Source organism: Oncorhynchus masou, unplaced genomic scaffold (genome assembly GCF_036934945.1).
Source record: "Oncorhynchus masou masou isolate Uvic2021 unplaced genomic scaffold, UVic_Omas_1.1 unplaced_scaffold_3463, whole genome shotgun sequence".
Classification (NCBI taxonomy): Eukaryota; Metazoa; Chordata; class Actinopteri; order Salmoniformes; family Salmonidae; genus Oncorhynchus; species Oncorhynchus masou.
In genome coordinates this window covers 2,501-25,808 of record NW_027009872.1, presented here as the reverse complement: position 1 = coordinate 25,808, position 23,308 = coordinate 2,501, and the positions used below count along the sequence as shown (strand labels likewise).

Below are 23,308 nucleotides of genomic sequence, written 5' to 3'. Positions count from 1 at the left end.
GGTACAGGGGTTTAGTTGTATCCGGAGTAGGGGTACAGGGGTTTAGTTGTATCCGGAGTAGGGGTACAGGGGGTTTAGTTGTATCAAGAGTAGGGGTACAGGGGGGTTTAGTTGTATCCGGAGTAGGGTACAGGGGGTTTAGTTGTATCAGGAGTAGGGGTACAGGGGGTTTAGTTGTATCAAGAGTAGGGGTACAGGGGGTTTAGTTGTATCAAGAGTAGGGGTACAGGGGGTTTAGTTGTATCAAGAGTAGGGGTACAGGGGGTTTAGTTGTATCAAGAGTAGGGGTACAGGGGGTTTAGTTGTATCCGGAGTAGGGTACAGGGGGTTTAGTTGTATCAGGAGTAGGGTACAGGGGGTTTAGTTGTATCAGGAGTAGGGGTACAGGGGGTTTAGTTGTATCCAGCGTCGGTCCGGTAGGAGGAGTGGTTGTCTGACGTCAGCCTGGTGGTCTCTGTTCCAGACGGCTGCATCATGATGGGGTCACCACCAACGTCTGGGCGGGAACAATACACACATAGATGTTACAAATCTAAAGAACTGTGTGATTGGTGGCAGCTTCAACCACATGACCAACCCACAGGCCCAGGTGGGGCTGACCAGAGTTCAACTGTTATAATGACCAGGTTACAGAGGACTGACCAGAGTTCAACTGTTATAATGACCAGGTTACAGGGGACTGACCAGAGTTCAACTGTTATAATGACCAGGTTACAGGGGACTGACCAGAGTTCAACTGTTATAATGACCAGGTTACAGGGGACTGACCAGAGTTCAACTGTTATAATGACCAGGTTACAGAGGACTGACCAGAGTTCAACTGTTATAATGACCAGGTTACAGGGGACTGAGCAGTTAAACTGTCCTAATGACCAGGTTACAGGGGACTGACCAGAGTTCAACTGTTATAATGACCAGGTTACAGGGGACTGACCAGAGTTCAACTGTTATAATGACCAGGTTACAGGGGACTGACCAGAGTTCAACTGTTATAATGACCAGGTTACAGGGGACTGACCAGAGTTCAACTGTTAAAATGACCAGGTTACAGGGGACTGACCAGAGTTCAACTGTTATAATGACCAGGTTACAGGGGACTGACCAGAGTTCAACTGTTATAATGACCAGGTTACAGGGGACTGACCAGAGTTCAACTGTTATAATGACCAGGTTACAGGGGACTGACCAGAGTTCAACTGTTATAATGACCAGGTTACAGGGGACTGACCAGAGTTCAACTGTTATAATGACCAGGTTACAGGGGACTGACCAGAGTTCAACTGTTATAATGACCAGGTTACAGAGGACTGACCAGAGTTCAACTGTTATAATGACCAGGTTACAGGGGACTGACCAGAGTTCAACTGTTATAATGACCAGGTTACAGGGGACTGACCAGAGTTCAACTGTTATAATGACCAGGTTACAGGGGACTGACCAGAGTTCAACTGTTATAATGACCAGGTTACAGGGGACTGACCAGAGTTCAACTGTTATAATGACCAGGTTACAGAGGACTGACCAGAGTTCAACTGTTATAATGACCAGGTTACAGGGGACTGACCAGAGTTCAACTGTTATAATGACCAGGTTACAGGGGACTGACCAGAGTTCAACTGTTATAATGACCAGGTTACAGGGGACTGACCAGAGTTCAACTGTTATAATGACCAGGTTACAGGGGACTGACCAGAGTTCAACTGTTATAATGACCAGGTTACAGAGGACTGACCAGAGTTCAACTGTTATAATGACCAGGTTACAGGGGACTGACCAGAGTTCAACTGTTATAATGACCAGGTTACAGGGGACTGACCAGAGTTCAACTGTTATAATGACCAGGTTACAGGGGACTGACCAGAGTTCAACTGTTATAATGACCAGGTTACAGGGGACTGACCAGAGTTCAACTGTTATAATGACCAGGTTACAGGGGACTGACCAGAGTTCAACTGTTATAATGACCAGGTTACAGAGGACTGACCAGAGTTCAACTGTTATAATGACCAGGTTACAGGGGACTGACCAGAGTTCAACTGTTATAATGACCAGGTTACAGGGGACTGACCAGAGTTCAACTGTTATAATGACCAGGTTACAGGGGACTGACCAGAGTTCAACTGTTATAATGACCAGGTTACAGGGGACTGACCAGAGTTAAACTGTTATAATGACCAGGTTACAGAGGACTGACCAGAGTTCAACTGTTATAATGACCAGGTTACAGGACTGACCAGAGTTCAACTGTTATAATGACCAGGTTACAGGGGACTGACCAGAGTTAAACTGTTATAATGACCAGGTTACAGAGGACTGACCAGAGTTCAACTGTTATAATGACCAGGTTACAGGGGACTGACCAGAGTTCAACTGTTATAATGACCAGGTTACAGGGGACTGACCAGAGTTCAACTGTTATAATGACCAGGTTACAGGGGACTGACCAGAGTTCAACTGTTATAATGACCAGGTTACAGGGGACTGACCAGAGTTAAACTGTCCTAATGACCAGGTTACAGGGGACTGACCAGAGTTCAACTGTTATAATGACCAGTTCCCTGCCTGGGATCAAATTCTCCCTCACCTCTCTTACCTCTAGTTCTATTGATTGATTTATTAAACTCCTCACCTCTCTTACCTCTAGTTCTATTGATTGATTGATTAAACTCCTCACCTCTCTTACTTCTAGTTCTATTGATTGATTGATTAAACTCCTCACCTCTCTTACCTCTGGTTCTATTGATTGATTGATTAAACTCCTCACCTCTCTTACCTCTAGTTCTATTGATTGATTGATTAAACTCCTCACCTCTCTTACTTCTAGTTCTATTGATTGATTGATTAAACTCCTCACCTCTCTTACCTCTGGTTCTATTGATTGATTTATTAAACTCCTCACCTCTCTTACCTCTAGTTCTATTGGTTGGTTGATTAAACTCCTCACCTCTCTTACCTCTAGTTCTATTGGTTGGTTGATTAAACTCCTCACCTCTCTTACCTCTAGTTCTATTGATTGATTGATTAAACTCCTCACCTCTCTTACCTCTAGTTCTATTGGTTGATTGATTAAACTCCTCACCTCTCTTACCACTAGTTCTATTGATTGATTGATTAAACTCCTCACCTCTTACCTCTAGTTCTATTGATTGATTGATTAAACTCCTCACCTCTCTTACCTCTAGTTCTATTGATTGGTTGATTAAACTCCTCACCTCTCTTACCTCTAGTTCTATTGATTGATTGATTAAACTCCTCACCTCTCTTACCTCTAGTTCTATTGGTTGATTGATTAAACTCCTCACCTCTCTTACCTCTAGTTCTATTGGTTGATTGATTAAACTCACCTCTTACCTCTAGTTCTATTGGTTGATGAAGCTCTCTCACCTCTCTTACCTCTAGTTCTATTGATTGATTGATTAAACTCCTCACCTCTCTTACCTCTAGTTCTATTGATTGATTGAACTCCTCACCTCTCTTACCTCTAGTTCTATTGACTGATTGATTAAACTCCTCACCTCTCTTACTTCTAGTTCTATTGATTGATTGATTAAACTCACCTCTTACCTCTAGTTCTATTGATTGATTGACTGATTAAACTCCTCACCTCTTACTTCTAGTTCTATTGACTGATTGATTGAACTCCTCACCTCTCTTACCTCTAGTTCTATTGACTGATTGATTAAACTCCTCACCTCTCTTACTTCTAGTTCTATTGATTGATTGATTAAACTCACCTCTTACCTCTAGTTCTATTGATTGATTGACTGATTAAACTCCTCACCTCTTACTTCTAGTTCTATTGACTGATTGATTAAACTCCTCACCTCTCTTACTTCTAGTTCTATTGATTGATTTATTAAACTCACCTCTTACCTCTAGTTCTATTGATTGATTGATTGATTAAACTCCTCACCTCTCTTACTTCTAGTTCTATTGACTGATTGATTAAACTCCTCACCTCTCTTACTTCTAGTTCTATTGATTGATTGATTAAACTCACCTCTTACCTCTAGTTCTATTGATTGATTGATTGATTAAACTCCTCACCTCTCTTACTTCTATTGATTGATTAAACTCCTCACCTCTCTTACCTCTAGTTCTATTGATTGATTGATTGATTGATTGAACTCCTCACCTCTCTTACCTCTAGTTCTATTGATTGATTGATTGAACTCCTCACCTCTCACCTCTAGTTCTATTGGTTGATTGATTGATTGATTGAACTCCTCACCTCTCTTACCTCTAGTTCTATTGATTGATTGAACTCCTCACCTCTCTTACCTCTAGTTCTATTGATTGATTGAACTCCTCACCTCTCTTACCTCTAGTTCTATTGGTTGATGAAGCTCTCTCACCTCTCTTACCTCTAGTTCTATTGATTGATTGATTGAACTCCTCACCTCTCTTACCTCTAGTTCTATTGATTGATTGATTGATTAAACTCCTCACCTCTCTCGTCAGACTGCATCTGTGCCTCCAGGTCTTCAGGGGAGACGTAGAACTCTGGCTCCTGGTCCATGGGCGGCCGCGGTTTACACTTCCCACAGCAGCAGTTACAGCAGCAACACAGACAGCAGCAGAAGTAGCAGCCAGTCGCCAAGCCACAGAAGATGAACAGGCCCTGCAGACAGAGGAGACCGTCAGGGAGAGGTCAGAGGTGAGACGCACAAACTGATGACTTTAAAACAAACAACAATGGATCTTTGAGAGGTGAACTTTACCGGTGACTAACCATAACCCCCACGTCCATCACTACATTTACTGGGGTATCATATGGCTTTCTAAGCTGAGGGTCGACCCCCTCATTGATTCCATCTTCTTGACAGAGGCACACACACACACAACGCCCCCCCCCCCACCACCACACACACTGATACGTTGTCTTACCTTAGCCCACCAGGAGGAGAGGACAAAGTAGGTGTTGACGTTCTCCTCTCCAAACTGCTCGGCCACGTACAATCCCAGGGACCCGTACTTGTCATAGATGTTCCTCTTGGTACAGTCGTTCAGGATGGCGTGGGCACTGTTGATTTCCTTAAACTTATCAGCAGCCTCGGGGTTGTCTGGGTTCTTGTCTGGGTGGAACTTCAGGGCCAGTTTCCTGATTGGACGGAGAACAGGTGTGGTTATGAGAGAGACAATGACAGAATGACGAAACAAATAGAATTTAGCATGTTTCAGCCAAAGTCAAACGTAAAACAATCACTTCTGTCCCCTATTTCAATGTTCAGCCCTCATGCACTACATCTCTGTTGCCCTCTAGTGGACAGTGATAACAGGAAGTCTAGTGGGCAGTGACAACAGGAAGTCTAGTGAAGTGTGATAACAGGAAGTCTATTTGTTGAAGGAATTTAATTCCTCTGTTTTAATTCCCAATCAAAATTAAACACTGTCAATGCATAGGGGTTTGTAAGACCCTTATTTTATAAGAATGGACAGAGCCCCGGTCTTAAGTCAGGTAACAGTGTTTAATTCAAGAGAGTACTGAGTTCATACACATTTTACCACAGGTTATAAACTGAAAATGACGTCAGCGTTTTGGAAAATGTTCCATCTCTTCTTGACACTGGTAGAATAGTTCTCAAGCCTTCCCTCCTCGCCCTATAGTTCTCAAGCCTTCCCTCCTCGCCCTATAGTTCTCAAGCCTTCCCTCCTCGCCCTATAGTTCTCAAGTCTTCCCTCCTCGCCTAGAGACAAGGTCAGTCAGTGTAGATAAGCATTCTAGACGGTCTGGAGATTGTACAAATGAATGAACTAAGGACCAGACCGTCATTGTTACTAAACTCTTGACCACATTCACTTCAGTACTGGGATCAGATAAGAAAATGCATACATATACAGTAATATTTAGTACATCCTGATTGAAATGTATACATAGTCATTGTAGATAAAAATTCCCTTAACACTATTGGACAGTGATAACGAAGTCTAGTGGGCAGTGATAACAGGAAGTCTAGTGGAGTGTGATAACGAAGTCTAGTGGGCAGTGATAACAGGAAGTCTAGTGGACAGTGATAACAGGATGTCTATCGGACAGTGATAACAGGAAGTCTAGTGGGCAGTGATAACAGGAAGTCTAGTGGGCAGTGATAACAGGAAGTCTAGTTGACAGTGATAACAGGAAGTCTATTGGACAGTGATAACAGGAAGTCTAGTGGGCAGTGATAACAGGAAGTCTAGTGGGCAGTGATAACAGGAAGTCTAGTGGAGTGTGATAACAGGAAGTCTAGTGGACAGTGATAACAGGAAGTCTAGTGGAGTGTGATAACAGGAAGTCTAGTGGACAGTGATAACAGGAAGTCTAGTGGACAGTGATAACAGGAAGTCTAGTGGAGTGTGATAACAGCAAGTCTAGTGGACAGTGATAACAGGAAGTCTAGTGGGCAGTGATAACAGGAAGTCTAGTGGACAGTGATAACAGGAAGTCTAGTGGACTATCTATCATAGTGAACAGTGATAACAGGAAGTCTAGTGGGCAGTGATAACAGGAAGTCTAGTGGAGTTTGATAACAGGAAGTCTAGTGGAGTGTGATAACAGGAAGTCTAGTGGGCAGTGATAACAGGAAGTCTAGTGGGCAGTGATAACAGGAAGTCTAGTGGACAGTGATAACAGGAAGTCTAGTGGACTATCTATCATAGTGGACAGTGATAACAGGAAGTCTAGTGGAGTGTGATAACAGGAAGTCTAGTGGACAGTGATAACAGGAAGTCTAGTGGACAGTGATAACAGGAAGTCTAGTGGACAGTGATAACAGGAAGTCTAGTGGAGTGTGATAACAGGAAGTCTAGTGGACAGTGATAACAGGAAGTCTAGTGGAGTGTGATAACAGGAAGTCTAGTGGAGTGTGATAACAGGAAGTCTAGTGGACAGTGATAACAGGAAGTCTAGTGGACTATCTATCATAGTGAACAGTGATAACAGGAAGTCTAGTGGAGTGTGATAACAGGAAGTCTAGTGGACAGTGATAACAGGAAGTCTAGTGGACAGTGATAACAGGAAGTCTAGTGGAGTGTGATAACAGGAAGTCTAGTGGACAGTGATAACAGGAAGTCTAGTGGACAGTGATAACAGGAAGTCTATTGGACTATCTATCATAGTGAACAGTGATAACAGGAAGTCTAGTGGACAGTGATAACAGGAAGTCTAGTGGACAGTGATAACAGGAAGTCTATTGGACTATCTATCATAGTGAACAGTGATAACAGGAAGTCTATTGGACAGTGATAACAGGAAGTCTAGTGGACAGTGATAACAGGAAGTCTAGTGGACAGTGATAACAGGAAGTCTAGTGGACTATCTATCATAGTGAACAGTGATAACAGGAAGTCTAGTGGAGTGTGATAACAGGAAGTCTAGTGGACAGTGGACAGTGATAACAGGAAGTCTAGTGGACAGTGATAACAGGAAGTCTAGTGGACAGTGATAACAGGAAGTCTAGTGGACAGTGATAACAGGAAGTCTAGTGGACAGTGATAACAGGAAGTCTAGTGGACAGTGATAACAGGAAGTCTAGTGGACAGTGATAACAGGAAGTCTAGTGGACAGTGATAACAGGAAGTCTAGTGGACTATCTATCATAGTGAACAGTGATAACAGGAAGTCTAGTGGACAGTGATAACAGGAAGTCTAGTGGACAGAGATAACAGGAAGTCTAGTGGACAGTGATAACAGGAAGTCTAGTGGACAGTGATAACAGGAAGTCTAGTGGGCAGTGATAACAGGAAGTCTAGTGGGCAGTGATAACAGGAAGTCTAGTGGGCAGTGATAACAGGAAGTCTAGTGGACAGTGATAACAGGAAGTCTAGTGGACAGTGATAACAAGAAGTCTAGTGGACTATCTATCATAGTGAACAGTGATAACAGGAAGTCTATTGGACAGTGATAACAGGAAGTCTAGTGGACAGTGATAACAGGAAGTCTAGTGGACAGTGATAACAGGAAGTCTAGTGGACAGTGATAACAGGAAGTCTAGTGGACAGTGATAACAGGAAGTCTAGTGGACAGTGATAACAGGAAGTCTAGTGGACAGTGATAACAGGAAGTCTAGTGGACAGTGATAACAGGAAGTCTAGTGGACAGTGATAACAGGAAGTCTAGTGGACAGTGATAACAGGAAGTCTAGTGGACTATCTATCATAGTGAACAGTGATAACAGGAAGTCTATTGGACAGTGATAACAGGAAGTCTAGTGGACAGTGATAACAGGAAGTCTAGTGGACAGTGATAACAGGAAGTCTAGTGGACTATCTATCATAGTGAACAGTGATAACAGGAAGTCTAGTGGAGTGTGATAACAGGAAGTCTAGTGGGCAGTGATAACAGGAAGTCTAGTGGACAGTGATAACAGGAAGTCTAGTGGACAGTGATAACAGGAAGTCTAGTGGACAGTGATAACAGGAAGTCTAGTGGACAGTGATAACAGGAAGTCTAGTGGACAGTGATAACAGGAAGTCTAGTGGACAGTGATAACAGGAAGTCTAGTGGACAGTGATAACAGGAAGTCTAGTGGACAGTGATAACAGGAAGTCTAGTGGACAGTGATAACAGGAAGTCTAGTGAACAGTGATAACAGGAAGTCTAGTGGACAGTGATAACAGGAAGTCTAGTGGACAGAGATAACAGGAAGTCTAGTGGACAGTGATAACAGGAAGTCTAGTGGGCAGTGATAACAGGAAGTCTAGTGGACAGTGATAACAGGAAGTCTAGTGGGCAGTGATAACAGGAAGTCTAGTGGGCAGTGATAACAGGAAGTCTAGTGGACTATCTATCATAGTGGACAGTGATAACAGGAAGTCTAGTGGGCAGTGATAACAGGAAGTCTAGTGGAGTGTGATAACAGGAAGTCTAGTGGACAGTGATAACAGGAAGTCTAGTGGAGTGTGATAACAGGAAGTCTAGTGGACAGTGATAACAGGAAGTCTAGTGGAGTGTGATAACAGGAAGTCTAGTGGACAGTGATAACAGGAAGTCTATTGGACAGTGATAACAGGAAGTCTATTGGACAGTGATAACAGGAAGTCTAGTGGACAGTGATAACAGGAAGTCTAGTGGACAGTGATAACAGGAAGTCTAGTGGACAGTGATAACAGGAAGTCTAGTGGAGTGTGATAACAGGAAGTCTAGTGGACAGTGATAACAGGAAGTCTAGTGGACAGTGATAACAGGAAGTCTAGTGGAGTGTGATAACAGGAAGTCTAGTGGACAGTGATAACAGGAAGTCTAGTGGACTATCTATCATAGTGAACAGTGATAACAGGAAGTCTAGTGGAGTGTGATAACAGGAAGTCTAGTGGACAGTGATAACAGGAAGTCTAGTGGACAGTGATAACAGGAAGTCTAGTGGACAGTGATAACAGGAAGTCTAGTGGAGTGTGATAACAGGAAGTCTAGTGGACAGTGATAACAGGAAGTCTAGTGGACAGTGATAACAGGAAGTCTATTGGACTATCTATTATAGTGAACAGTGATAACAGGAAGTCTAGTGGGCAGTGATAACAGGAAGTCTATTGGACAGTGATAACAGGAAGTCTAGTGGACAGTGATAACAGGAAGTCTATTGGACTATCTATCATAGTAAACAGTGATAACAGGAAGTCTAGTGGGCAGTGATAACAGGAAGTCTATTGGACAGTGATAACAGGAAGTCTAGTGGACAGTGATAACAGGAAGTCTAGTGGGCAGTGATAACAGGAAGTCTAGTGGACAGTGGTAACAGGAAGTCTAGTGGACTATCTATCATAGTGAACAGTGATAACAGGAAGTCTAGTGGAGTGTGATAACAGGAAGTCTAGTGGACAGTGATAACAGGAAGTCTAGTGGACAGTGATAACAGGAAGTCTAGTGGACAGTGATAACAGGAAGTCTAGTGGACAGTGATAACAGGAAGTCTAGTGGACAGTGATAACAGGAAGTCTAGTGGACAGTGATAACAGGAAGTCTAGTGGACAGTGATAACAGGAAGTCTAGTGGACAGTGATAACAGGAAGTCTAGTGGACAGTGATAACAGGAAGTCTAGTGGACAGTGATAACAGGAAGTCTAGTGGACAGTGATAACAGGAAGTCTAGTGGACTGTGATAACAGGAAGTCTAGTGGACAGTGATAACAGGAAGTCTAGTGGACTGTGATAACAGGAAGTCTAGTGGACTATCTATCATAGTGAACAGTGATAACAGGAAGTCTAGTGGACAGTGATAACAGGAAGTCTAGTGGACAGTGATAACAGGAAGTCTAGTGGAGTGTGATAACAGGAAGTCTAGTGGACAGTGATAACAGGAAGTCTAGTGGACTATCTATCATAGTGAACAGTGATAACAGGAAGTCTAGTGGAGTGTGATAACAGGAAGTCTAGTGGACAGTGATAACAGGAAGTTTAGTGGACTATCTATCATAGTGAACAGTGATAACAGGAAGTCTAGTGGAGTGTGATAACAGGAAGTCTATTGGACAGTGATAACAGGAAGTCTAGTGGACAGTGATAACAGGAAGTCTAGTGGACAGTGATAACAGGAAGTCTAGTGGACAGTGATAACAGGAAGTCTAGTGGAGTGTGATAACAGGAAGTCTAGTGGACAGTGATAACAGGAAGTCTAGTGGAGTGTGATAACAGGAAGTCTAGTGGACAGTGATAACAGGAAGTCTATTGGACTATCTATCATAGTGAACAGTGATAACAGGAAGTCTAGTGGACAGTGATAACAGGAAGTCTAGTGGACTATCTATCATAGTGAACAGTGATAACAGGAAGTCTAGTGGGCAGTGATAACAGGAAGTCTATTGGACAGTGATAACAGGAAGTCTAGTGGGCAGTGATAACAGGAAGTCTAGTGGACAGTGATAACAGGAAGTCTAGTGGACAGTGATAACAGGAAGTCTAGTGGACTATCTATCATAGTGAACAGTGATAACAGGAAGTCTAGTGGACAGTGATAACAGGAAGTCTAGTGGACAGTGATAACAGGAAGTCTAGTGGACTATCTATCATAGTGAACAGTGATAACAGGAAGTCTAGTGGACAGTGATAACAGGAAGTCTAGTGGACTATCTATCATAGTGAACAGTGATAACAGGAAGTCTAGTGGACAGTGATAACAGGAAGTCTATTGGACTATCTATCATAGTGAACAGTGATAACAGGAAGTCTAGTGGACAGTGATAACAGGAAGTCTAGTGGACTATCTATCATAGTGAACAGTGATAACAGGAAGTCTAGTGGACAGTGATAACAGGAAGTCTAGTGGACAGTGATAACAGGAAGTCTAGTGGACAGTGATAACAGGACGTCTAGTGGACTATCTATCATAGTGGACAGTGATAACAGGAAGTCTAGTGGAGTGTGATAACAGGAAGTCTAGTGGAGTGTGATAACAGGACGTCTAGTGGACAGTGATAACAGGACGTCTAGTGGACAGTGATAACAGGAAGTCTAGTGGACAGTGATAACAGGAAGTCTAGTGGAGTGTGATAACAGGAAGTCTAGTGGAGTGTGATAACAGGAAGTCTAGTGGAGTGTGATAACAGGACGTCTAGTGGACAGTGATAACAGGAAGTCGAGTGGACAGTGATAACAGGAAGTCTAGTGGAGTGTGATAACAGGAAGTCTAGTGGACAGTGATAACAGGAAGTCTAGTGGACAGTGATAACAGGAAGTCTAGTGGACAGTGATAACAGGAAGTCTAGTGGACAGTGATAACAGGAAGTCTAGTGGACAGTGATAACAGGAAGTCTAGTGGACAGTGATAACAGGAAGTCTAGTGGACAGTGATAACAGGAAGTCTAGTGGACTATCTATCATAGTGAACAGTGATAACAGGAAGTCTAGTGGACAGTGATAACAGGAAGTCTAGTGGACAGTGATAACAGGAAGTCTAGTGGAGTGTGATAACAGGAAGTCTAGTGGACAGTGATAACAGGAAGTCTAGTGGACTATCTATCATAGTGAACAGTGATAACAGGAAGTCTAGTGGAGTGTGATAACAGGAAGTCTAGTGGACAGTGATAACAGGAAGTCTAGTGGACTATCTATCATAGTGAACAGTGATAACAGGAAGTCTAGTGGAGTGTGATAACAGGAAGTCTATTGGACAGTGATAACAGGAAGTCTAGTGGACAGTGATAACAGGAAGTCTAGTGGACAGTGATAACAGGAAGTCTAGTGGACAGTGATAACAGGAAGTCTAGTGGAGTGTGATAACAGGAAGTCTAGTGGACAGTGATAACAGGAAGTCTAGTGGAGTGTGATAACAGGAAGTCTAGTGGACAGTGATAACAGGAAGTCTATTGGACTATCTATCATAGTGAACAGTGATAACAGGAAGTCTAGTGGACAGTGATAACAGGAAGTCTAGTGGACTATCTATCATAGTGAACAGTGATAACAGGAAGTCTAGTGGGCAGTGATAACAGGAAGTCTATTGGGCAGTGATAACAGGAAGTCTAGTGGGCAGTGATAACAGGAAGTCTAGTGGACAGTGATAACAGGAAGTCTAGTGGACAGTGATAACAGGAAGTCTAGTGGACTATCTATCATAGTGAACAGTGATAACAGGAAGTCTAGTGGACAGTGATAACAGGAAGTCTAGTGGACAGTGATAACAGGAAGTCTAGTGGACTATCTATCATAGTGAACAGTGATAACAGGAAGTCTAGTGGACAGTGATAACAGGAAGTCTATTGGACTATCTATCATAGTGAACAGTGATAACAGGAAGTCTAGTGGACAGTGATAACAGGAAGTCTATTGGACAGTGATAACAGGAAGTCTAGTGGAGTGTGATAACAGGAAGTCTAGTGGAGTGTGATAACAGGAAGTCTAGTGGACAGCGATAACAGGACGTCTAGTGGACTATCTATCATAGTGAACAGTGATAACAGGAAGTCTAGTGGACAGTGATAACAGGAAGTCTAGTGGACTATCTATCATAGTGAACAGTGATAACAGGAAGTCTAGTGGACAGTGATAACAGGAAGTCTAGTGGACAGTGATAACAGGAAGTCTAGTGGACAGTGATAACAGGAAGTCTATTGGACAGTGATAACAGGAAGTCTAGTGGACAGTGATAACAGGAAGTCTAGTGGACAGTGATAACAGGAAGTCTAGTGGAGTGTGATAACAGGAAGTCTAGTGGAGTGTGATAACAGGAAGTCTAGTGGACAGTGATAACAGGAAGTCTAGTGGACAGTGATAACAGGAAGTCTAGTGGACAGTGATAACAGGAAGTCTAGTGGACAGTGATAACAGGAAGTCTAGTGGAGTGTGATAACAGGAAGTCTAGTGGAGTGTGATAACAGGAAGTCTAGTGGACAGTGATAACAGGAAGTCTAGTGGACAGTGATAACAGGAAGTCTAGTGGACAGTGATAACAGGAAGTCTAGTGGGCAGTGATAACAGGAAGTCTAGTGGGCAGTGATAACAGGAAGTCTAGTGGACTATCTATCATAGTGAACAGTGATAACAGGAAGTCTAGTGGAGTGTGATAACAGGAAGTCTAGTGGGCAGTGATAACAGGAAGTCTAGTGGACAGTGATAACAGGAAGTCTAGTGGACAGTGATAACAGGAAGTCTAGTGGACTATCTATCATAGTGAACAGTGATAACAGGAAGTCTAGTGGACAGTGATAACAGGAAGTCTATTGGACTATCTATCATAGTGAACAGTGATAACAGGAAGTCTAGTGGACAGTGATAACAGGAAGTCTAGTGGACTATCTATCATAGTGAACAGTGATAACAGGAAGTCTAGTGGACAGTGATAACAGGAAGTCTAGTGGACAGTGATAACAGGAAGTCTAGTGGACAGTGATAACAGGAAGTCTATTGGACTATCTATCATAGTGAACAGTGATAACAGGAAGTCTAGTGGACAGTGATAACAGGAAGTCTAGTGGACTATCTATCATAGTGAACAGTGATAACAGGAAGTCTAGTGGACAGTGATAACAGGAAGTCTAGTGGACAGTGATAACAGGAAGTCTAGTGGAGTGTGATAACAGGAAGTCTAGTGGAGTGTGATAACAGGACGTCTAGTGGACAGTGATAACAGGACGTCTAGTGGACAGTGATAACAGGAAGTCTAGTGGACAGTGATAACAGGAAGTCTAGTGGACTATCTATCATAGTGAACAGTGATAACAGGAAGTCTAGTGGACAGTGATAACAGGAAGTCTATTGGACAGTGATAACAGGAAGTCTAGTGGAGTGTGATAACAGGAAGTCTAGTGGACAGTGATAACAGGAAGTCTAGTGGACAGTGATAACAGGAAGTCTAGTGGACAGTGATAACAGGAAGTCTAGTGGACAGTGATAACAGGAAGTCTATTGGACAGTGATAACAGGAAGTCTATTGGACAGTGATAACAGGAAGCCTATTGGACAGTGATAACAGGAAGTCTAGTGGACAGTGATAACAGGAAGTCTAGTGGACAGTGATAACAGGAAGTCTATTGGACAGTGATAACAGGAAGTCTAGTGGACAGTGATAACAGGAAGTCTAGTGGACAGTGATAACAGGAAGTCTAGTGGAGTGTGATAACAGGAAGTCTAGTGGACAGTGATAACAGGAAGTCTAGTGGACAGTGATAACAGGAAGTCTAGTGGACAGTGATAACAGGAAGTCTAGTGGACAGTGATAACAGGAAGTCTAGTGGACAGTGATAACAGGAAGTCTAGTGGAGTGTGATAACAGGAAGTCTAGTGGACAGTGATAACAGGAAGTCTAGTGGACAGTGATAACAGGAAGTCTAGTGGACAGTGATAACAGGAAGTCTAGTGGACAGTGATAACAGGAAGTCTAGTGGACAGTGATAACAGGAAGTCTATTGGACTATCTATCATAGTGAACAGTGATAACAGGAAGTCTAGTGGACAGTGATAACAGGAAGTCTAGTGGACTATCTATCATAGTGAACAGTGATAACAGGACGTCTAGTGGACAGTGATAACAGGACGTCTAGTGGACAGTGATAACAGGAAGTCTAGTGGACTATCTATCATAGTGGACAGTGATAACAGGAAGTCTAGTGGAGTGTGATAACAGGAAGTCTAGTGGAGTGTGATAACAGGAAGTCTAGTGGACAGTGATAACAGGAAGTCTATTGGACTATCTATCATAGTGAACAGTGATAACAGGAAGTCTAGTGGACAGTGATAACAGGAAGTCTAGTGGACTATCTATCATAGTGAACAGTGATAACAGGACGTCTAGTGGACAGTGATAACAGGACGTCTAGTGGACAGTGATAACAGGAAGTCTAGTGGACTATCTATCATAGTGGACAGTGATAACAGGAAGTCTAGTGGACAGTGATAACAGGAAGTCTATTGGACAGTGATAACAGGAAGTCTAGTGGAGTGTGATAACAGGAAGTCTAGTGGAGTGTGATAACAGGAAGTCTAGTGGACAGTGATAACAGGAAGTCTAGTGGACAGTGATAACAGGAAGTCTAGTGGACAGTGATAACAGGAAGTCTATTGGACAGTGATAACAGGAAGTCTAGTGGACAGTGATAACAGGAAGTCTAGTGGAGTGTGATAACAGGAAGTCTAGTGGAGTGTGATAACAGGAAGTCTAGTGGACAGTGATAACAGGAAGTCTAGTGGACAGTGATAACAGGAAGTCTAGTGGAGTGTGATAACAGGAAGTCTAGTGGAGTGTGATAACAGGAAGTCTAGTGGAGTGTGATAACAGGAAGTCTAGTGGAGTGTGATAACAGGAAGTCTAGTGGACAGTGATAACAGGAAGTCTATTGGACTATCTATCATAGTGAACAGTGATAACAGGAAGTCTAGTGGACAGTGATAACAGGAAGTCTAGTGGACTATCTATCATAGTGAACAGTGATAACAGGAAGTCTAGTGGGCAGTGATAACAGGAAGTCTAGTGGACAGTGATAACAGGAAGTCTATTGGACAGTGATAACAGGAAGTCTAGTGGACAGTGATAACAGGAAGTCTAGTGGACAGTGATAACAGGAAGTCTAGTGGAGTGTGATAACAGGAAGTCTAGTGGACAGTGATAACAGGAAGTCTAGTGGACAGTGATAACAGGAAGTCTAGTGGACAGTGATAACAGGAAGTCTAGTGGACAGTGATAACAGGAAGTCTAGTGGAGTGTGATAACAGGAAGTCTAGTGGACAGTGATAACAGGAAGTCTAGTGGACAGTGATAACAGGAAGTCTAGTGGACAGTGATAACAGGAAGTCTAGTGGACAGTGATAACAGGAAGTCTAGTGGAGTGTGATAACAGGAAGTCTAGTGGACAGTGATAACAGGAAGTCTATTGGACTATCTATCATAGTGAACAGTGATAACAGGAAGTCTAGTGGACTATCTATCATAGTGAACAGTGATAACAGGAAGTCTAGTGGGCAGTGATAACAGGAAGTCTATTGGACAGTGATAACAGGAAGTCTAGTGGACAGTGATAACAGGAAGTCTAGTGGACTATCTATCATAGTGAACAGTGATAACAGGAAGTCTAGTGGACAGTGATAACAGGAAGTCTATTGGACTATCTATCATAGTGAACAGTGATAACAGGAAGTCTAGTGGACAGTGATAACAGGAAGTCTATTGGACAGTGATAACAGGAAGTCTATTGGACAGTGATAACAGGAAGCCTATTGGACAGTGATAACAGGAAGTCTAGTGGACAGTGATAACAGGAAGTCTAGTGGACAGTGATAACAGGAAGTCTATTGGACAGTGATAACAGGAAGTCTAGTGGACAGTGATAACAGGAAGTCTAGTGGACAGTGATAACAGGAAGTCTAGTGGACAGTGATAACAGGAAGTCTAGTGGACAGTGATAACAGGAAGTCTAGTGGACAGTGATAACAGGAAGTCTAGTGGACAGTGATAACAGGAAGTCTAGTGGAGTGTGATAACAGGAAGTCTAGTGGACAGTGATAACAGGAAGTCTAGTGGACAGTGATAACAGGAAGTCTAGTGGACAGTGATAACAGGAAGTCTAGTGGACAGTGATAACAGGAAGTCTAGTGGACAGTGATAACAGGAAGTCTAGTGGAGTGTGATAACAGGAAGTCTAGTGGAGTGTGATAACAGGAAGTCTAGTGGACAGTGATAACAGGAAGTCTATTGGACTATCTATCATAGTGAACAGTGATAACAGGAAGTCTAGTGGACAGTGATAACAGGAAGTCTAGTGGACTATCTATCATAGTGAACAGTGATAACAGGACGTCTAGTGGACAGTGATAACAGGACGTCTAGTGGACAGTGATAACAGGAAGTCTAGTGGACTATCTATCATAGTGGACAGTGATAACAGGAAGTCTAGTGGAGTGTGATAACAGGAAGTCTAGTGGAGTGTGATAACAGGAAGTCTAGTGGACAGTGATAACAGGAAGTCTATTGGACTATCTATCATAGTGAACAGTGATAACAGGAAGTCTAGTGGACAGTGATAACAGGAAGTCTAGTGGACTATCTATCATAGTGAACAGTGATAACAGGACGTCTAGTGGACAGTGATAACAGGACGTCTAGTGGACAGTGATAACAGGAAGTCTAGTGGACTATCTATCATAGTGGACAGTGATAACAGGAAGTCTATTGGACAGTGATAACAGGAAGTCTATTGGACAGTGATAACAGGAAGTCTAGTGGAGTGTGATAACAGGAAGTCTAGTGGAGTGTGATAACAGGAAGTCTAGTGGACAGTGATAACAGGAAGTCTAGTGGACAGTGATAACAGGAAGTCTAGTGGACAGTGATAACAGGAAGTCTATTGGACAGTGATAACAGGAAGTCTAGTGGACAGTGATAACAGGAAGTCTAGTGGAGTGTGATAACAGGAAGTCTAGTGGAGTGTGATAACAGGAAGTCTAGTGGACAGTGATAACAGGAAGTCTAGTGGACAGTGATAACAGGAAGTCTAGTGGAGTGTGATAACAGGAAGTCTAGTGGAGTGTGATAACAGGAAGTCTAGTGGAGTGTGATAACAGGAAGTCTAGTGGAGTGTGATAACAGGAAGTCTAGTGGACAGTGATAACAGGAAGTCTATTGGACTATCTATCATAGTGAACAGTGATAACAGGAAGTCTAGTGGACAGTGATAACAGGAAGTCTAGTGGACTATCTATCATAGTGAACAGTGATAACAGGAAGTCTAGTGGGCAGTGATAACAGGAAGTCTAGTGGACAGTGATAACAGGAAGTCTATTGGACAGTGATAACAGGAAGTCTAGTGGACAGTGATAACAGGAAGTCTAGTGGACAGTGATAACAGGAAGTCTAGTGGAGTGTGATAACAGGAAGTCTAGTGGACAGTGATAACAGGAAGTCTAGTGGACAGTGATAACAGGAAGTCTAGTGGACAGTGATAACAGGAAGTCTAGTGGACAGTGATAACAGGAAGTCTAGTGGACAGTGATAACAGGAAGTCTAGTGGAGTGTGATAACAGGAAGTCTAGTGGACAGTGATAACAGGAAGTCTAGTGGACAGTGATAACAGGAAGTCTAGTGGACAGTGATAACAGGAAGTCTAGTGGACAGTGATAACAGGAAGTCTAGTGGAGTGTGATAACAGGAAGTCTAGTGGACAGTGATAACAGGAAGTCTATTGGACTATCTATCATAGTGAACAGTGATAACAGGAAGTCTAGTGGACTATCTATCATAGTGAACAGTGATAACAGGAAGTCTAGTGGGCAGTGATAACAGGAAGTCTATTGGACAGTGATAACAGGAAGTCTAGTGGACAGTGATAACAGGAAGTCTAGTGGACTATCTATCATAGTGAACAGTGATAACAGGAAGTCTAGTGGACAGTGATAACAGGAAGTCTATTGGACTATCTATCATAGTGAACAGTGATAACAGGAAGTCTAGTGGACAGTGATAACAGGAAGTCTATTGGACAGTGATAACAGGAAGTCTAGTGGAGTGTGATAACAGGAAGTCTAGTGGACAGTGATAACAGGACGTCTAGTGGACTATCTATCATAGTGAACAGTGATAACAGGAAGTCTAGTGGACAGTGATAACAGGAAGTCTAGTGGACTATCTATCATAGTGAACAGTGATAACAGGAAGTCTAGTGGACAGTGATAACAGGAAGTCTAGTGGACAGTGATAACAGGAAGTCTAGTGGACAGTGATAACAGGACGTCTCGTGGACTATCTATCATAGTGGACAGTGATAACAGGAAGTCTAGTGGAGTGTGATAACAGGAAGTCTAGTGGAGTGTGATAACAGGACGTCTAGTGGACAGTGATTACAGGACGTCTAGTGGACAGTGATAACAGGACGTCTAGTGGACAGTGATAACAGGAAGTCTAGTGGACAGTGATAACAGGAAGTCTAGTGGACAGTGATAACAGGAAGTCTAGTGGACTATCTATCATAGTGAACAGTGATAACAGGAAGTCTAGTGGACAGTGATAACAGGAAGTCTATTGGACAGTGATAACAGGAAGTCTAGTGGAGTGTGATAACAGGAAGTCTAGTGGACAGTGATAACAGGAAGTCTAGTGGACAGTGATAACAGGAAGTCTAGTGGACAGTGATAACAGGACGTCTAGTGGACAGTGATAACAGGACGTCTAGTGGACAGTGATAACAGGAAGTCTAGTGGACTATCTATCATAGTGGACAGTGATAACAGGAAGTCTAGTGGACAGTGATAACAGGAAGTCTAGTGGACAGTGATAACAGGAAGTCTATTGGACAGTGATAACAGGAAGTCTAGTGGAGTGTGATAACAGGAAGTCTAGTGGAGTGTGATAACAGGAAGTCTAGTGGACAGTGATAACAGGAAGTCTAGTGGACAGTGATAACAGGAAGTCTAGTGGACAGTGATAACAGGAAGTCTAGTGGACAGTGATAACAGGAAGTCTAGTGGACAGTGATAACAGGAAGTCTAGTGGACAGTGATAACAGGAAGTCTAGTGGACTATCTATCATAGTGAACAGTGATAACAGGAAGTCTAGTGGGCAGTGATAACAGGAAGTCTAGTGGGCAGTGATAACAGGAAGTCTAGTGGGCAGTGATAACAGGAAGTCTAGTGGGCAGTGATAACAGGAAGTCTATTGGAGTGTGATAACAGGATGTCTAGTGGAGTGTGATAACAGGAAGTCTATTGGACAGTGATAACAGGAAGTCTAGTGGACTGTGTCTCATAGTGAACAGTGATAACAGGAAGTCACTCCCTCCTCATGGTCGCATTACCTACATTAAATTAGCTTCTAGACCACAAACCCAGTCTGCTACATTAGTCAGACAATTACTTTATGACTGCCACCGTTGAGGTTCTGCCCGGTGGGATTCCGGAGTGTGATTTAGTGTCGACAACTGGCTACATTAGAGCTGAGCTGACACCCAAGAGGAAGAGAGAGGCCTCCCGAGTGGTGCAGTGGTCTAAGACACTGCATTGCAGTGCTAGCTGTGCCACTAGAGATTCTGGGTTCGAGTCCAGGCTCTGTCACAGCCAGCCACAACCCGGAGACCCATGGGGCGGTGCACAATTGACCCAGCATTGTCCGGGTCAGGGGAGGGTTTGGCCGGCAGGGCACTAGCCCTGTCCTTGTCCCATCGGGCACTAGCGACTCCTGTGGCAGTCCAGGAGCAGTGCGCGCTGACCAGGTCGTCAGGTGTACGGTGTTTCCTCCGACACATTGGTGCGGCTGGCTTCTGGGTTAAGCCGGCATTGTGTCAAGAAGCAGTGCGGCTTGGTTGGGTTGTGTTTCGGAGGACGCACGGCTCTCGACCTTCGCCTCTCCTGAGTCCGTACGGGAGTTGCAGCGATGAGACAAGACTGTAACTACCAAACCAAGAAACTGGGGAGAAAAAAGGGGTAAAGATGTTTTCCGGCGAGGCGTTCTCTAGTGGCGCAGCTAGCGTTCTCTAGTGGAGCAGGTAGCGTTCTCTAGTGGCGCAGCTAGCGTTCCCTAGTGGCGCAGCTAGCGTTCTCTAGTGGCGCAGCTTGCGTTCTCTAGTGGCGCAGCTTGCGTTCTCTAGTGGCGCAGCTTGCGTTCTCTAGTGGCGCAGCTTGCGTTCTCTAGTGGCACAGCTTGCGTTCTCTAGTGGCACAGCTAGCGTTCTCTAGTGGCACAGCTAGCGTTCTCAGCTAGCGTTCTCTTAGACCACTGCACCACTCGGGAGGCCCATACAGTGTACTACATACACGGGCTGATTTCAAGGTTTCACTGTTAACCTACAAAGCATGACATGGGCTTGCTCCTACCTATCTTTCCGATTTGGTCCTGTCGTACATACCTACACGTACGCTACGGTCACAAGACGCAGGCCTCCTTACTGTCCCTAGAATTTCTAAGCAAACAGCTGGAGGCAGGGCTTTCTCCTACAGAGCTCCATTTTTATGGAATGGTCTGCCTAGCCATGTGAGAGACGCAGACTCGGTCTCAACCTCAAAGTCTTTACTGAAGACTCATCTCTTCAGTGGGTCATATGATTGAGTGTAATCTGGCCCAGGAGTGTGAAGGTGAACGGAAAGGCTCTGGAGCAACGAATCACCCTTGCTGTCTCTGCCTGGCAGGTTCCCCTCATTCCACTGGGATGCTCTGCCTCTAACCCTATTACAGGGGCTGAGTCACTGGCTTACTGGTGCTCTTTCATGCCGTCCCTAGGAGGGGTGTGTCACTTGAGTGGGTTGAGTCACTGATGTGGTCTTCCTGTCTGGGTTGGAGCCCCCCCTTGGGTTGTGCCGTGGCAGAAACCTTCATGGGCTATACTCAGCCTTGTCTCAGGATGGTAAGTTGGTGCTTGAAGATATCCCTCTAGTGGTGTGGGGGCTGTGCTTTGGAAAAGTGGGTGGGGTTATATCCTAACTGTTTGGCCCTGTCCGGGGTATCGTCGGACGGGGCCACAGTGTCTCCCGACCCCTCCTGTCTCAGCCTCCAGTATTTATGCTGCAGTAGTTTATGTGTCGGGGGGCTAGGGTCAGTTTGTTATATCTGGAGTACCTTCTCCTGTCTTATCCGGTGTCCTGTGTGAATTTAAGTATGCTCTCTCAAATTCTCTTTCTCTCTCTTGGAGGACCTGAGCCCTAGGACCATGCCTCAGGACTACCTGGTCTGATGACTCCTTGCTGTCCCCAGTCCGCCTGGCCGTGCTGCTGCTCCAGTTTCAAATGCTCTGCCTGCGGCTATGGAACCCTGACCTGTTCACCAGACGTGCTACCTGTCCCAGACCTGCTGTTTTCAACTCTCTAGAGACAGCAGGAGCAGTAGAGATACTCTGAATGATCGGCTATGAAAAGCCAACTGACATTTACTCCTGAGGTGCTGACCGTTGCACCCTCTACAACCACTGTGTTTATTATTATTTGACCATGCTGGTCATCTATGAACATTTGAACATCTTGGCCATGTTCTGTTATAATCTCCACCCGGCACAGCCAGAAGAGGACTGGTCACCCCACATAGCCTGGTTCCTCTCTAGGTTTCTAATCTCCACCCAGCACAGCCAGAAGAGGACTGGCCACCCCACATAGCCTGGTTCCTCTCTAGGTTTTGGCCTTTCTAGGGAGTTTTTCCTAGCCACCTTGCTTCTACACCTGCATTGCTTGCTGTTTGGGGTTTCTGCACAGCACTTTGATATATCAGTTGATGTAAGAAGGGCTTTATAAATACATTTGATTTGATGACCCCCCCAGGACCAGGTAGAGTGCAGGTGTTGTCTACTAATAGCGTGTCGTGGTGTAGAGGTGTACCGTGTTACCTGTAGGACTTCTTGATGTCCTGGTATAGAGGTGTATAGTGTTACCTGTAGGACTTCTTGATGTCCTGGTGTAGAGGTGTACCGTGTTACCTGTAGGACTTCTTGATGTCCTGGTATAGAGGTGTATAGTGTTACCTGTAGGACTTCTTGATGTCCTGGTGTAGAGGTGTACCGTGTTACCTGTAGGACTTCTTGATGTCCTGGTGTAGAGGTGTATAGTGTTACCTGTAGGACTTCTTGATGTCCTGGTATAGAGGTGTATAGTGTTACCTGTAGGACTTCTTGATGTCCTGGTGTAGAGGTGTATAGTGTTACCTGTAGGACTTCTTGATGTCCTGGTGTAGAGGTGTATAGTGTTACCTGTAGGACTTCTTGATGTCCTGGTGTAGAGGTGTATAGTGTTACCTGTAGGACTTCTTGATGTCCTGGTGTAGTGTTACCTGTAGGACTTCTTGATGTCCTGGTGTAGAGGTGTATAGTGTTACCTGTAGGACTTCTTGATGTCCTGGTGTAGTGTTACCTGTAGGACTTCTTGATGTCCTGGTGTAGAGGTGTATAGTGTTACCTGTAGGACTTCTTGATGTCCTGGTATAGAGGTGTATAGTG

The 23,308-nt window shown here is 44.0% G+C and overlaps 1 pseudogene; it reads right to left on the bottom strand.

Moving 5' to 3' along the window:
- Positions 1-51: 51 nt before the first annotated feature.
- The window catches only part of LOC135534473 (dnaJ homolog subfamily C member 5-like), a 23,723-nt pseudogene continuing 466 nt past the window's right edge, over positions 52-23,308 (bottom strand).